This window comes from Callorhinus ursinus, unplaced genomic scaffold (assembly GCF_003265705.2).
Source record: "Callorhinus ursinus isolate GAN/ISIS: 27379988/994484 unplaced genomic scaffold, GSC_fseal_2.0 scaffold24, whole genome shotgun sequence".
NCBI lineage: Eukaryota > Metazoa > Chordata > Mammalia > Carnivora > Otariidae > Callorhinus > Callorhinus ursinus.
Window position 1 is genome coordinate 264,262 of NW_027397086.1, and position 13,595 is coordinate 277,856.

A 13,595-nucleotide genomic window follows, 5' to 3' on the forward strand; every position below is an offset into this window, starting at 1 on the left:
CTGGGAACGTGTCCTTGTGGAGAAAACCCAGAACAAAAGCTGCCCTGTGGAGACGATGCGTGCCTTGATGAGGACACCCTCCCAGCAGAGGGCTTGTTGGTTGTCTTCTACCATTTTCTGGGTAGAGCAGTTTGGGGGATGAGCCTGAGAACAGGCAGCTTACTCCTAACCCATCAGCTGAGGGCCCCCTGGGACCGTGTCCTGGCTTGGCTCTCCCAAGCCCCCTTTAAGACTCTCCATTCCCCCAGCATGAGGTTCAGGTGAGGCGGGGTCAGCTCCTTTGGACACAGTGATCTGCATAAAGGCAGGTGGACGAGAGTCTGTTCATCCCTCCATCACGAGGGTATAAAGCAAAGGCAGTAGAAGCAGGAAGCTCCAGGCAGGAATGAAAGCCAGTGTGCGCTTCGGTGCCACCCTGTCTGGTTCGGATCCCGGAGCTGCCCCGGTGAGAGCCATGCAGCCCTTGTCAGAGCCTGAGGCCTCTCCGTGGTGAGATGGGGACGGGAGTCCCTAGGTTCCCGGGCAGGGTTCCCACAGGGCGGGACGTGGTGTGCACAGCCGGAGCTTTGGCAGGCGTGCTGTCGGAGAGTCCCGGTGCCCGAACACACCCGAGCTGTCTCCTTCCCGTGATGCCACTCCCCATTCTCAGGCGCGGGCGCCGCTGGTCCTTGGCACCCTAAGGAACATTTGTTGAATAAGTGGGTGAATATAATAAGTTCACAGATTTATATCATTTTAATTTTTACTGCAAAATTGTCCCCTGCACGGACTGGAGGACAATTTAACTCCCCACTAACAAGCACGTAATGGTTCAGAGAGAAAGACCGTGACCGGACAGATGAGGCTGCGCTCACGGTCGGCAGATCTCGGGCAAGGGCACGTGGGAGCTCTGGCTCTTCTTGCAGCTTTTCTGTCCTTTTGGGTTTTTTTCAAAATAAGGAGTTACCAAAAGTAAGCATTTAGGTGGTTTCCAAATTTGCCCTCCCTCAGAAACACCGTAATGAATCCCCTCGTACCTGCGCAGGCTCGCGAACAGCCCTGACGCAGTAGGGTCGATGGGGCACAGGGGGAGAGCCGTCCCTGCCTGGTGCGCTGGATGCTGTCTTCCGTGTCTCTGCCATCTCTCATTTTCTGTCGCTGCTGCGACAGACTCAGTGGTTGAAAACAGCACCTGTTTTGTTACCTGACCGTTCTGGAAGTCGGAAGTCCTGGCCCCCAGGTGTGGGTTCCAGGTGTGGCTGCGCGCCCTCCGGAGGCTCCGGGGAGCATCTGCTTCGTCGCCCCCTCCGGGTCCCAGAGCCCCTTCCTCTGTCCCCACAGTCAGCAGCACAGGGGCACCTTCAGATCCCTTGTTCCCCCGACTGCTGAAAATAAACCCCAGGGTCTTTCCAGTGGTGGGCAAGAGGCGGAACTGGTTTCTGCTTTGGGTTCTTTGGTGACTCCAAAGGAGCCTGGAGGCGCCGGTCCCTGTAAAGCTGGGCTCTGCTCTCCATTGTCTCCTCTGCGCCCTGCTGTTGACTTGGCCCTCTGTGCTTCTGCGCTTCCCCCAAAATTAAAGACACGACAGCAACCACTACCGTATCTTCCTAACAGAAGCAATAAATTCTGCTGTTTCACTAATCCTGATCTCGCAGGGATAACAAAGAGTGCATTTACATTCATAGCCACTAACGAGGTCTCATCATGGGCCATGCAGAAGCTGCTGAGAGAGCCATGGCGCGGGGCTCACACAGGAGGGGTGCCGGAGCCACCCAGGTCTGGCGGGGACCCACTTGGCCACCAGCTGAAACAGGAAGAAAATGTAAATGATTCTGACCCAGCTCGGTTTTGAAGGGAAGGTCAGACTGAACACTGAGGCTCTGCTTAGCCAACCACGGCCTTGCTTATCTGCCAGTCACTGCAGTTGGCAGCCCCGCCGAAGCCCCCTGAGGCCGAGTCCATCACCCATCTGGGCCCTGGGTGCAGGTCACCTCCCTGCACCCCGAGTTCTGAGCCCAGTGGGAGGCGGACCTCTCTGGGGGCATCAGATGGAAACACGGCAGGGCCGTGAGGGCACACTTGGCTTTCCTGACATGGCTTCCCAGTCCAGGCCTGGGGACTAGCCAGTGGAGACCCCTTCTCCTGATAAATGGCCACACCCTGACAGCAGAGATGGGGAGACCGGCCTCACACCTTCCCCAGGAAGAACCCTAACTGAGTGGAAGCAGGCATGGGGAGGGCAGCCCCCCCCGCTGGGGGCAAGGGCCAGCCGGCTGGAGGATGGGAGCCGGAGGGATGGGGCCAGTCCAACCAACGACTCTCCTCTCTGGGGAAGAGTTGGGGCAAAGGGCAGGGGAGCAGAATTCCTCCCCCAGATGCTGCCCTGGGCTCAGAAGGTGTCCCCTCCCTACCGAGAGCAACAAGGCACCCTCTCCCCCCAACACTTGCAGCCCATTGGCAGAATTCCAGCAGAGCGAGATCGTGATGGTCCTCCATTGTTCTTGGGGCCTGTTGGTTGTCTGTCTTCAGAAGCCTAGGCGTGCTTCAAATATCTCTGCCCTGGGTGCCAGCAGCATTCCTGGGAACACGAAGAGTGCCTGGCCACTCCCCTGCATGTGTTTTCACATGTGAAATCCAGAAGGTTCAGGAGGCTCAGCTAAAGGGGCAGAGATTCTCGTCAGGGCTGAGAAGCCCCATCACCCTGGGCAGAGCTGGCCGATGCCACCACCAGAGCATCCCTCCGTGTAGCCGCCCCAGTGCAGAAACCCACTCACCACCCCCCATTCTGGGCAGTACCCTTCTGGGTACCAGACCTCCCGTGCTGGGGACTCTGCCCTGTGCCCCTGGCTGCTGGCCTGCAAGCCAGCCCTCCTGCCCGGCTCTCACTGGGACCCTTGCCATCACGGGCTCTTGCCCTCTCTCTGCTCACCTTGGAGCTGCAAGCCCCAGAGACTCGCAGCTTTGTGATGGCGGTGCATCTCGGCCACCCTCACGGTCACCGTCACCACCATCGCCAGTGCAGCAGAATAGATCCAGATGTCATCTTTCCCCCCAATGGAGCCACTTCCTCTTAGTCCCCCCCGCCGTGGGGCCTCATGCTGTTATGTCCCAGTCGCAACCTCTGCAGACTTAGTTATGTTCTCTTCCATCCTCACAGGTGCTGCCAACACCTCCTTCTTTGGAATCAGCAGCAAAATTAATAACTGTTGTTTTCCCATCTTTCCACATTTACTGGGCAGAGGGCTCCAGGGCCCATCATAGCCCATCCTAAATCTCTTGATCCTAGGCTCTTGGCGACCGCACCGTGGACAGAAGTTGGGGAGATGCTTCCTCTGTGTCCTGGACTTTGAAATATATAGGTCTGACCTCCTAAACTCATTCCGACTCTAGCTGCAGCGAACAGAACAAATTTATTCCCCAGGGTTCTGCATGCCGTGTTCTTTATGTATGCAGGCAACCTCCATTACAGGCAACGGGAGTTTGGGCTGCGCACAGCACATGGGTCTGGGCCTTAAATCATGCAGGCTTAGCTGCCGGGAAGCTCCTGTCACTTTCACGTGGGTATGAAACAAATAAAAACTATTCTGGGGTTTTGGAAAAAAATCAGTTCTCAGCTGTTTATATACCATTTAAAATTAGATGCCAGTGTGTACAATGCCGATGTGTGCTGATGTGCTTTTTCTCCCCAAAATCAGGCAAAGGAGCCCCGAGATCTCAACTCTGCCTAAATCAGTGGTGACTCACAATGGTCACCACCTCCAACATGAGGTGCTCAGCTCCTTCCCTGGGGTGTCATTCCTATGAAGGGGTCTTGTGGAAGGTGGGATTTCCTCATTCTGGAGGCCTAGAGTGTCACAAGGAAGGCACCTGTTCTGTCTTTGCCCATTGGACGGTCTGGTTCTCCAGTTTTCATTTCACATGGAAACCAGCCTTCCTCCCGGCCTCAACTCGGGCCATCAGCAAGAAGTCTGCACTGCTTTATTTTTATCCCTTCCCTCAGGTATTTCAGCCAGAACTCATGGTCCAGAGGCTGGTGGTGGGAGATCCGACCTCCTTCCAGATTGCTAGGTCGAATTAGTGGTACGTGACCGTCTCTTTTGTTCAGAAGGGCTGCCTTCTACCCCGGCTCTGATAATCGTTTCCTTTCTCCAACGTTGCTTGGGCTTTCTCTAGAGAACAGCTACCCAGGGATGATAGTAGAAACAGCCAAAGGCGTATCTTGTCCTTGCTGCCTTCAGTCTTTGCCCTAAATGTGTGAGGTGTTCGCCTTGATCCAACCGAATTGCCCTCAGAACGTGTTGGGATTGTCAGGTCAGGGGACTGCCAGTGCGGGTGCATCCCCAGTGGTGGCATTTGAGGCAGCCTCTAGGAGGCTCTCCAGGAGAGGCACAGAGCTGTGCCTTCCAACCCCTGCCCGCCGGCCTGTCGGCCAAATTACAGTGGGCTCCTAAGTCCCGTCACCTCTGTCACCAACCCACCGGGCTGGCAGCCCCAGCAGCTAGAGCAGTTCAGTTCCCCGAAGGCCCAAACTCCTGGGTGCACACGCCAGGCAAATAGGGACTTCCAGGTGAGAAAACAGCTGTTTAATTGGCGTAATAACTTTCCCCGAAGAGTGCCGGTCCCTATGCGGCGGAAAAGTAATGGGGAAGACAGATCATTAGCCAGCGTCCCCTGTGCCCCCTCCCGCACGCCCTCCTCTTTCCTAAACACCGCTGTCTGGAGAGGCCCCCTCCTGGCCTGAGCGAAGCCAAGCGGAGGCGGGAGATTTGGGGGGCAATTTGAGGCTCATTTGCACCCTTTCCGGCCACGAACCCTCGCCACAGCAAACGCAGCCCCCGTAACACACACCAGCCACACCGGCCCCAAATTGGCATGATCACGAGCGCTTCCGGAGCCTTCCATGCATCCGCCTCCCAGGGGCCGCAGATCAGAGGTCCGCCGAGCTGCCTGCCGCCCTTTTTAGGGGGAATTAATATTCTCAGCACTAAATGCACACTAAAGATTCGACAATAGACCAGCTTTTCTCTTTTGTTACAAACTTGCAAGGAGTTGCCGAGTTGAAAGACAAAGTAAATCTTCCCGTCTGAGTCGGTAAGCGGCACCGGATTGCTTGTTTTGCTCGGCACAGCCTGGGCGGGCGGCGGGCGGAGGCGGGACCCCGAGGGACCTCTGCCCGGATGCAGCAGGGCTTTGCGCGCCGCGTGTTTGTACCGGCTCAAGACAGCGCGCGGCTCTCTAAATAATTTACCAGTTGATTAATAGACTCACAGGGGTATAATTAGAAGAGGAAGAGACGGTGGGTACAGTAACCGGTACAGTGCTTGGGGGAACAGGAGCCTTTATTTTTTTAAAGAAACTTTCTAGGGTGCTGGGCGTTTGAAGACAAGTTGGGAAGAGCTCAGTGCCTCATCTCTTTTGAAGTGGAAATAGGACAGTTTGAATCCGTCGAGTTTAATTTTTCACAAGCTTTAGGGGCCCCGCAGTGCAACTCCCTTTTTATTATTGAAAAAAAACCTCTACATTTTTCTTTCATTTTTCTACACACACACACACGCATGCATGCATGCGGTCCAGGCAGTAAGTAATAAACACATTAATTTACTCTTTTATTCAGCATGTATTTTATTCGCTTCACCTCCCCCGGATGTGGCACCCTGCGGCACCCCCACCCAGAGCTCTCCCGCAGGGGGCTGGGGAGGGGGGCTGCCCATAGGTTGATTAATGGGCACCCCCTGTAATTTATGCATTTTAAAGGAACCCTCACCTCAATCTGACAATGCTTTTGAAGTAGCTCCTTTTTTCAAGTCAAACTTTTGACTTCTCCGCTGGGACTGCTACAAAGATTTCCTTATGGAAACGAGGTAGGAGCCTTTTTCAGCCTGAGAGGAAGCCATGGCTGAGATAGCCCAACAGACCAGCAGGTCTCAAAGTGGCGGTGGCATTCAGAAGCCAGAGGGCCCGTTGGTGAGGACGGTTCCAGAAAGGGGGTCAGCGCTCCTGTTTACCAAGAGGTTCGTGCCCCCAGAGGGTCCGGCTCCTTGTTTTTTCAAATGAGATTTTTGTCGCAGAAGGGTGCATTGGCTCTCTACGTTATTAAAACAAAGTTCTGCCAGGGTGTCATCAAAAGGTTTGTCACTGAAAGGTTGAAAAGCTTTTTGTTCAATGGCCAGTCCAGTGGGGAAATTAAGGCAGCGAGGGGCCCTTTACTCACTCATGCATCCTTTCAACGAAACCTCTCTCCCCACCAAGGGTGGGGCTTGTCCAGTGCCATTCTTACCACCCACCTGTGTCACCAGAGGGACAGCCACAGATGTTTTTGCTGAGCTGAGTGTTCATCCAGTGCCTGCTATGTGCTGGGCATCCAGATTACAAAATGCAATGAAACAAAACCCAGACATTTCTGCGAAGTCTAAGGTGAGCCCAGAGGTGCATGGTGTCCTTCTCACGCTGACTAGAGCTTCTGGAAGTGTTTCCCCTCCACGGGCAGCCCCGGTGGCTTCCAATCCACTCAGCTGTGAAATCGTCTGCGACAGGCCAGGCCCAGAGGCCCCAGCCTTCTCCAGCCAGGAGGTCTCCCAGTGCAGCCATCTGGGCGGCTGCTCACCCCCGCTCCCCTCCCCACCCCGAGGCAGGTGCAGCTAGAGACCCCTTTCCCTCGGAATGTGCTCGATGGGGAGCTGACACCAGCTTCTTTTTCCTCGGGTGGAGTGGAGCCTGAGGTGTCCAGGGGGAGGCTGCCCCAGTGACCTTCTGTGGGTCCTACACTTAGGACAGTCACCACGTCCCCCAAACAGATCGGGGACATGAGCCTTGCTGGGGTTTGTCAGCCAGAAGGCGGGCTGAGGCGTCCCCACAGGGAGCGTGGCACCGCTGTGATAGATGAAAGCGCCAGGCCCACACCTTCAGCCCTGCACCTGTCTACCTGCTGTGCTGGGAAGGGGGTGGAAGGGTGGTGGGTACAGAGGGGATTGGGGGGGCGGGGGCAGAGGGGTGGGAGGTGAGAGGTGACGGAAGAGTATGGAGTCTAAAGGAAAGTGCCCGTGGCCACCTATTGCGCCCCCACCTACTGTCCTAGGGGGTCCAGGGGAGGCAGCAGGTGAGGGGAGAGACGCCTTTCTCCTCCTCACTTCCCACCTCAGACCTTGAGTGCACATATCCAATTAGCCCCTGTGATCTTGACTGCCAGAACTCTGCAGCCCCTGCCTCTGGTCATGCCTAGGTGATGGGGAGGTAAGATGACCCTCGTCTACCCCAGTGTCTGTACCCCCAGCACCTCACACTGTGTGTTTTTGCTCAGGTTCTGTCTGCCTAGCCAGTGGTTTGCTCCTGAATCCCCAGCACCAGCATAGTAGGAGCTTAGCTAACGTTTATGAGTGAATGAATGAACAAGTGAACAAACGAATGAATGAGGGAGCACACAGCACTTGACCCTGGATGGCATGACGCCCAGAAGCTTCTCTTCCTCCATTTCCATTTAGGTGAGACCCCATTCATCTGCAGGAACAAAGGGGAGAGCAGGTGACAGAAGGCAGCCGGCAAGCTGACTGGCTTCCAGAAAGGTGGTCAGCCACGGCCCCTCCTAGATGGTCAGGGGAGCCACCTCGGGTTCAGGCTCAGGACTCCCACCACTTGATTCCAGTTCAGACCCTGCGGCTTTCCAGCTGCGTGAACTTGGACAAGCCACTCAGAGCCGCAGTGCCCTCATCTGTAGGGTGAGCTTTCCACAGCATCAAAGCCATGGGTTTGCTGGCTGTGTAAAATGAACGTGCGTCTCTGCTGGATACTTACTATTAATAATGATGGCTACTCAGTATTCATATCAATAGTGATAGTAGTTGCCATCGCCCCTACCATTGATGGCCATGGTGGTAGGAGCAAGATCCATGGCTCCACACGTCTGTTTCTTGGTGGGTTTTGGGTATTCTTTGGGCAACAGGACCTGGCGAAGGCCCAGCTTGCCATACCTCTGCTGCTCCAGTTACCCATTGGCAGCTGCCCGACAATTTAATGGCATAAAATGATGACTTTTATTGCGCTTTTGATTTCGTGGATGAGGATTTCAGGGAAGGCTTGACTCCACTCGGTGCTGACTTGGACCTTCATTGGTGTGGCTTGACTGGCTGTAGCTGACTGGGCAGGGTCTTGGCTCTGGTGTCACCTTGGTTCCTTGGTTCTGCTCCCTGCACCTGCTGGAGCTGGTATGTCCAAGGCAGATTCCTCCGTCCCATGCCTGGTGCCTGGAATGGGACCCTTGGAGCTGTTGGGGCTGGTCAGGCATCTGTCTCCACGCAGCCTCTTCACACAGCCAGCCTCGGCTTCCTCAAGGCATGGCAGCCTTCGGTTGGTCAGCCCTTTTGTGTGCTGACTGGCTTCTCCTAGAACGAGCATCCCAGGGAGTCCAGGGTAGGGGTGGAGGGTGGGGTAAGCTACGGGGCTTCTTATGACCCAGCCCTAGAGGTCTCAGAATGAGCTTCCACCTGATTCTGTTTGTCAGGCTAGTCAATGAGACCAGCCCAAGTTCAAGAGGAGAGTATTAGAGCCTACCTCTCAATGGGAGGAGTGGGCATCCCTAGTCTGCCACACTCGGGGAGGCTTGAGGTGAGCGTTGTGGCTTGTCAGGATTGGCTGCCTCTTGGGACTATGTGCAGTAGACAGACAGCCTTCTAGATCCTCAGGAGCTGGGTGGTAGCGTGTCTTCACATGCCACGTAGGGGCTTGCAGATAGCTCAGAGACCTTAGAGTCCCATTCTGTTTTAAAGAGGAAGAAACCGCAGTTGGGAGGTAAAGCGACTCAGCCAAGGGCACACTGTGAGAGAAACACAGAGTGGAGGGCAGAATCCACGCTGCTCTTTCCCCTGAGAGGCAGGTAGAGAGCACAGAGATTGAGCAAATGTCCTAGCTTTAGCAAGATTGCCTGGGTTTAAATCCGGGCTCCTTCAGCTATTAGCTGTGTGGCCTTGGGCAAGTTACTACTTCTCTCTGGGCTTCAGTTTGCTAATCTGTGAAATGGGGCTATTAGGAAGGTCACATGAATTAGTACTTATATTCAAACAAATACATGCTTAGGACAGAGCCAAGCTCGCATGCTTGTTAGTTAATGTGCCGCCGTATCTTTTCCATCCCAGAAAAACGGGTTCACAGTGTGCCTAAGTGAGCATTTTCTAAAAGTCCTATTAATTTGCTAAGTGAAGCACCATTTATTTATAGAGGAATGTGTATTTTTAAATGGTCTTTTTTTTTCTCATCTACAACCTCAGTAGACAAACTGAGTGTGCACTGTGGGAGGCTCTGCCTCTCAGCCATGATGCACCTGTGGGGTGTGGGCACCCGCATCTTGCCTTTGCTTTTCACCCAAGTAGACAGAGAGGGGAGTGATAGAAAGGGGGGCAGCCGTCCTTCGACGGATGAGCAGTGTGCAATATCCTCCTAATTGGTAAGAGCCCCAGGGCTAATGTAGTTCTCTGGACCCGAAAAAAAAAAATCCAATATTAAAAAATTTGTTATTTCCTGGCATCAGTGTCTGCCAAGTAACTTTAAATGCTGTTGTTAAGCAGTGTAGATGTTAGGATACGGACTTTGGGAACCTAAAGAGTCTTAGATGTCTGTTCCATCTTGTGCCCACCAAGACAAGAGATTGTCCGGAGCAAGTGACCTGTGTTTACCAAGGAGGCAAACTATCCGGTGGGCCTGCTCCCTGCTGAACACTTGCAGGGTGTGAACAATTCGAACAATCCGGTTTCTCCTCATTATTTCCCCGTGCAGGGTTTAGAAAGGTCCTGTTTTATCATTTTAAGTGCTCACTTTGGGCACAGCTTCCATGATCGGCCAGCAGGTGGCAGTAAATAATAAACAAATGGCATCACTAACGGACCACCTGGCCCGGGTCCTGGTGGGGTTGGAGCTGCGGGTCTTTCTCAGAGGCTCTGATTTTCCGTGTGGCGGTGGCAGCAAGGGGGGCTTGCAGGCCTCAGCCGCCAGGAATCAGTACCGTGGGTGGGGGGCAAAGGTCAGCCGGAAATGGTAGTTTAGTTTTGCTGAATTACAGTGACAGTGATTTGGGGCTCTAGGGGGACTAGAGGGACCCACGTCCTGGGCCAAGAAATGGGTGTGGGGGGTGGGAGCCCCGTTTCTTTCAAGGCTTCGTATGAGCTGGAAACGAAAAACAGAAACACACGCAGCCCTTTCTCCTTCACAGTGCTGGTCCTTTCCAAGACCTCCCCCCTCCACCCGCCCCCTTCGGCACTAGCAGGATGCAGGAGTTGGGATGTCGGGAAGGGGGAAGAGAAGCACATTCTGAGTCTTCAGTGAATGCTGACAGCTGAATGTCGTCTTTACCTCGATTTCAAGGGGGGTGTTGAAGAGGGAAAGAAGCTACGGCGTGGTTGTGGGGTGTGTTTGTAGGCCAGGGTGGGTGGTGTGTCATGTACTGGGTGTAGACAGGTGTAGGGTACAGGGTGTACGTGCTGGGCACGGGGTACATATAGGTGTGTGTGGAAACGTGTGTGTAACGGGGTACCGTGTATATAGTGTAGGTGTGGGGTGTGTCCTAGGTGTGTGGGCAGTGTAGGAGTGTTGCAGGTGAGTACATGGGTATGAGAGTGCGTGTCTCTGTAGGTGTTTGTGTGTAGGGTGCATGTAGGGGTGTGTGTGGTAGAAAGAAGTGGGTTTCTGAGCGTGGGTGTAAGGATGTGTGCCTGCAGTGTGTAGGGTGAGTGATGAGGCACTCAGCTCTTTCTGATCTGCCCTGGTGGCAAGGAGGGTAAAGAGCTTCTTCTGGGCGGGCGCCTGGGTGGCTCAGATAGTTAAGCGTCTGCCTTTGGCTCAGGTCATGATCCCAGGGTCCTGGGATTGAGTCCCGCATCGGGCTCCCTGCTTCTTGGGAGCCGCTTCTCCCTCTGCCCCCCCCCATCCCTCTCTAATGAAAAAAAAAATAAATCTTAAAAAAAAAAAAAAGAGCTTCTTCTGGGCATATCCATCACTCTCAGGTCTTTTTTCCTTATAAACCCTGAGGGAGCAACTTCCTTTTCTCCACTTTTTGGCCCTGGCCTTTTAGGGTCAGCTCCAGCAGCGCTGGCCCCCTGGTGCCCTCCCCTCCAGCAGAGTCCCAGGTCCGGGCTCTCACCGGCCGGCGAGTGCAGGAATGCAAGGGCGTGGACAGCAGGGGGCAGTGTGGCGCAGCAGGAGGGCGCAGACTGAGCCGGGCCTGGAGCCAGCCAGTCGCTTCTGCCCCTGCTCGGCTCCAGTTTCCCCTGGAAAATCTTGAACTGGCCTAGGTGCTCTGCCCAGGCCCTCCCTGACTCCCACTCAGCAGCTCTCTGAGGATGGCAGACGTCAGACCCCCAGCGGGGGGGAGAAGAGTCCATCCTTCCGGGCATCTCATGTGTGCCCCTCCTCAATTGCCACTTTCTCCTGTCGGGATTGATGTGCGAGAGGGAGCTTGACCGGGCTGGGTTTTTAACAACACAGCCTTCCTTTCAAGACAGAGGGTGGGCCCAGTGTCCTGAATAGAGTGGTGGGGGACCGGTAGGACCCATGTGGGGCAGGGGAGCCGCTCATCTGTGCCCATGACTCCCCATCAACCCCTGTGCCAAGCACACACAGCCGGCAGGGAATACATGGATGGAGATTTTAATAACCTCGAGGTCAGTGTGAGAGCTGCCGTCTTTTATGGAAGATCTTCAGGAAAACAAAACAAAACAACAACACCCTGAAACCATGTGATGTGGCCTTATGAAATAATGAGATATTCATATCTTGCACTTTGCTAAATTTAGGGTTGACAGGACCTTCCGGAGAGGCAGCCCTCGGCAGTAGCTTACACGCAGGGTGAGATGTTAACTGTCAAGCCCAGAAATCAAGCCTGAGGCACCTGACTCAGTGGAGGAAGACTTTAGACCATGCTAAAAGTCTCTGTCTGAGATGAGGATAAAGGGTAAATGGACTGCAATTATCAAGGAGACTTTAAACTTGCAGCAGAACACAGCCAGTGAGATCTGTTCTGAAAAGCTGCCTTTTTGCTGAACTGGCTGGTCAGGTCTTGAGGGTTTGGGAAAATGAGTCAATAGCCTTCAGGAAAAGAAAGGCGGCAGCCAAACAAAGGTCCGGGGCCCTGGGGCGCAGGGGTGGGCCCGGGAAAGGCGCTGGAGGTGGGGTGTGCGGGCTTCCCCCCCTCATCCCGGGCCTGCCCAGCCCAGCCACGGGAGGCTGCTCAGGTCGAGGGAGGCCAGAGGCCTGGGAGGCAGTGTCCAGAGGCGGCCGTGTTTTGTTTCATCTGCTGGCTGCGTTCCCCAGCCCCCGCTGGGGGAGTACCATGGTCATCTCTGCAGAGGAGACCCTTCGTGTTATGCAGATCTGTCCATGCTGGGACCCTCTGAAAGCCGACAGCTCCTCCGGATTGACGGGCAGAGCCTACCGGCCTTGTGGGAAACGGGGGTGGGGGGGGGGGGGGGTGGAGTCTGAGCAACTTTCCCGGATTACCCAAGAAGGGCTGATCTGGGCAAATAGCCTGCTGCTGCGATGCTTCTGGGCAGAGCCTCTAGGGAGCTGGTGTAGTAATGGGGGGGGGAGGCTCCCTCCAGCACCCTGGTCCCCAAAGTGAGAGCCACTAATGGGGGCGAGTATGGCCTTCCAGGGAGATTGCATCCTTTGTCCCTTTCAGACAGTCTTTCACAGTGGCCATTCCAACCTCCTGTAGGCATTTAAATAATTTCCTTTAAACAAAACCCCACTTTTTAAATGGAAGCCTTTAAACATGCGTGAAAAGTAGAGAATAAAAAAGGAAGCTGCAGGGACCCATCCCAGTTCCATGAACCCACCCAAGCTCGTGCCACCTTGCTGTGTCTGAACCCACCTGGAAGGCCCCCCTCCACGTCCCTTGACAGGATTTTATTTTGAAATAGCCCAGACATCAGCTCACATTCTTGGGACTGCCTGCTTGATCCGTGGGTGGGTCATGCTGTAGCCCAAAGGGATGGCTGAGAGCTGGCTGTAGTGGTCTCCCCTTGCCTTGAGACCTGGTTCTGTGCTCCGAAGGACAATCCCTCATTCCACAACAGACACGGAAGGGACCAGAGAGCCTTCTGGTTTTGGAAATGGTACCATTCACTCACTCCTGCAATCATCATCCATTCATTTATTCATTCAGAGTGTTTATTAAGTACCTGCCGTGTGCTGGCACAGTGCCTGACTTTATTTTTTAGATTTTATTTTATTTTATTTAAATTCAATTAATTAACATACAGTGTATTGTTAGTTTCAGGGATAGAGTTCAGTGATTCATCAGTTGCATACAGTACCCAGTGCTCAGTACATCAATCACCCAGTTACCCCATCCCCCACCCCCTCCCCTCCAGCAACCCTCAGTTTGTTTCCCATGATTAAGATTCTCTTATGGTTTATCTCCCTTTCTGATTTCATCTTATATTATTTTTCCTTCCCTTCCCCTATGCTCATCTGGTTTGTTTCTTAAATTCCACATATGAGTGAGATCATATGATAATTCTTTCTCTGATTGACTTATTTTGCTTAGCATAATACTCCCTAGTTCCATTCACGTGGTTGCAAATGGTCAGATTTCATTTTTTGATGGCTGTGTAATATTCCACTGTATATATATA

General features: G+C 54.0%; 1 protein-coding gene across 2 annotated transcripts in view; it reads left to right on the plus strand.

Annotated features, from left to right (window-relative positions):
* The window catches only part of AK8 (adenylate kinase 8), a 119,235-nt gene that overhangs the window by 54,924 nt on the left and 50,716 nt on the right, over positions 1-13,595 (plus strand). The window lies entirely within an intron of this gene.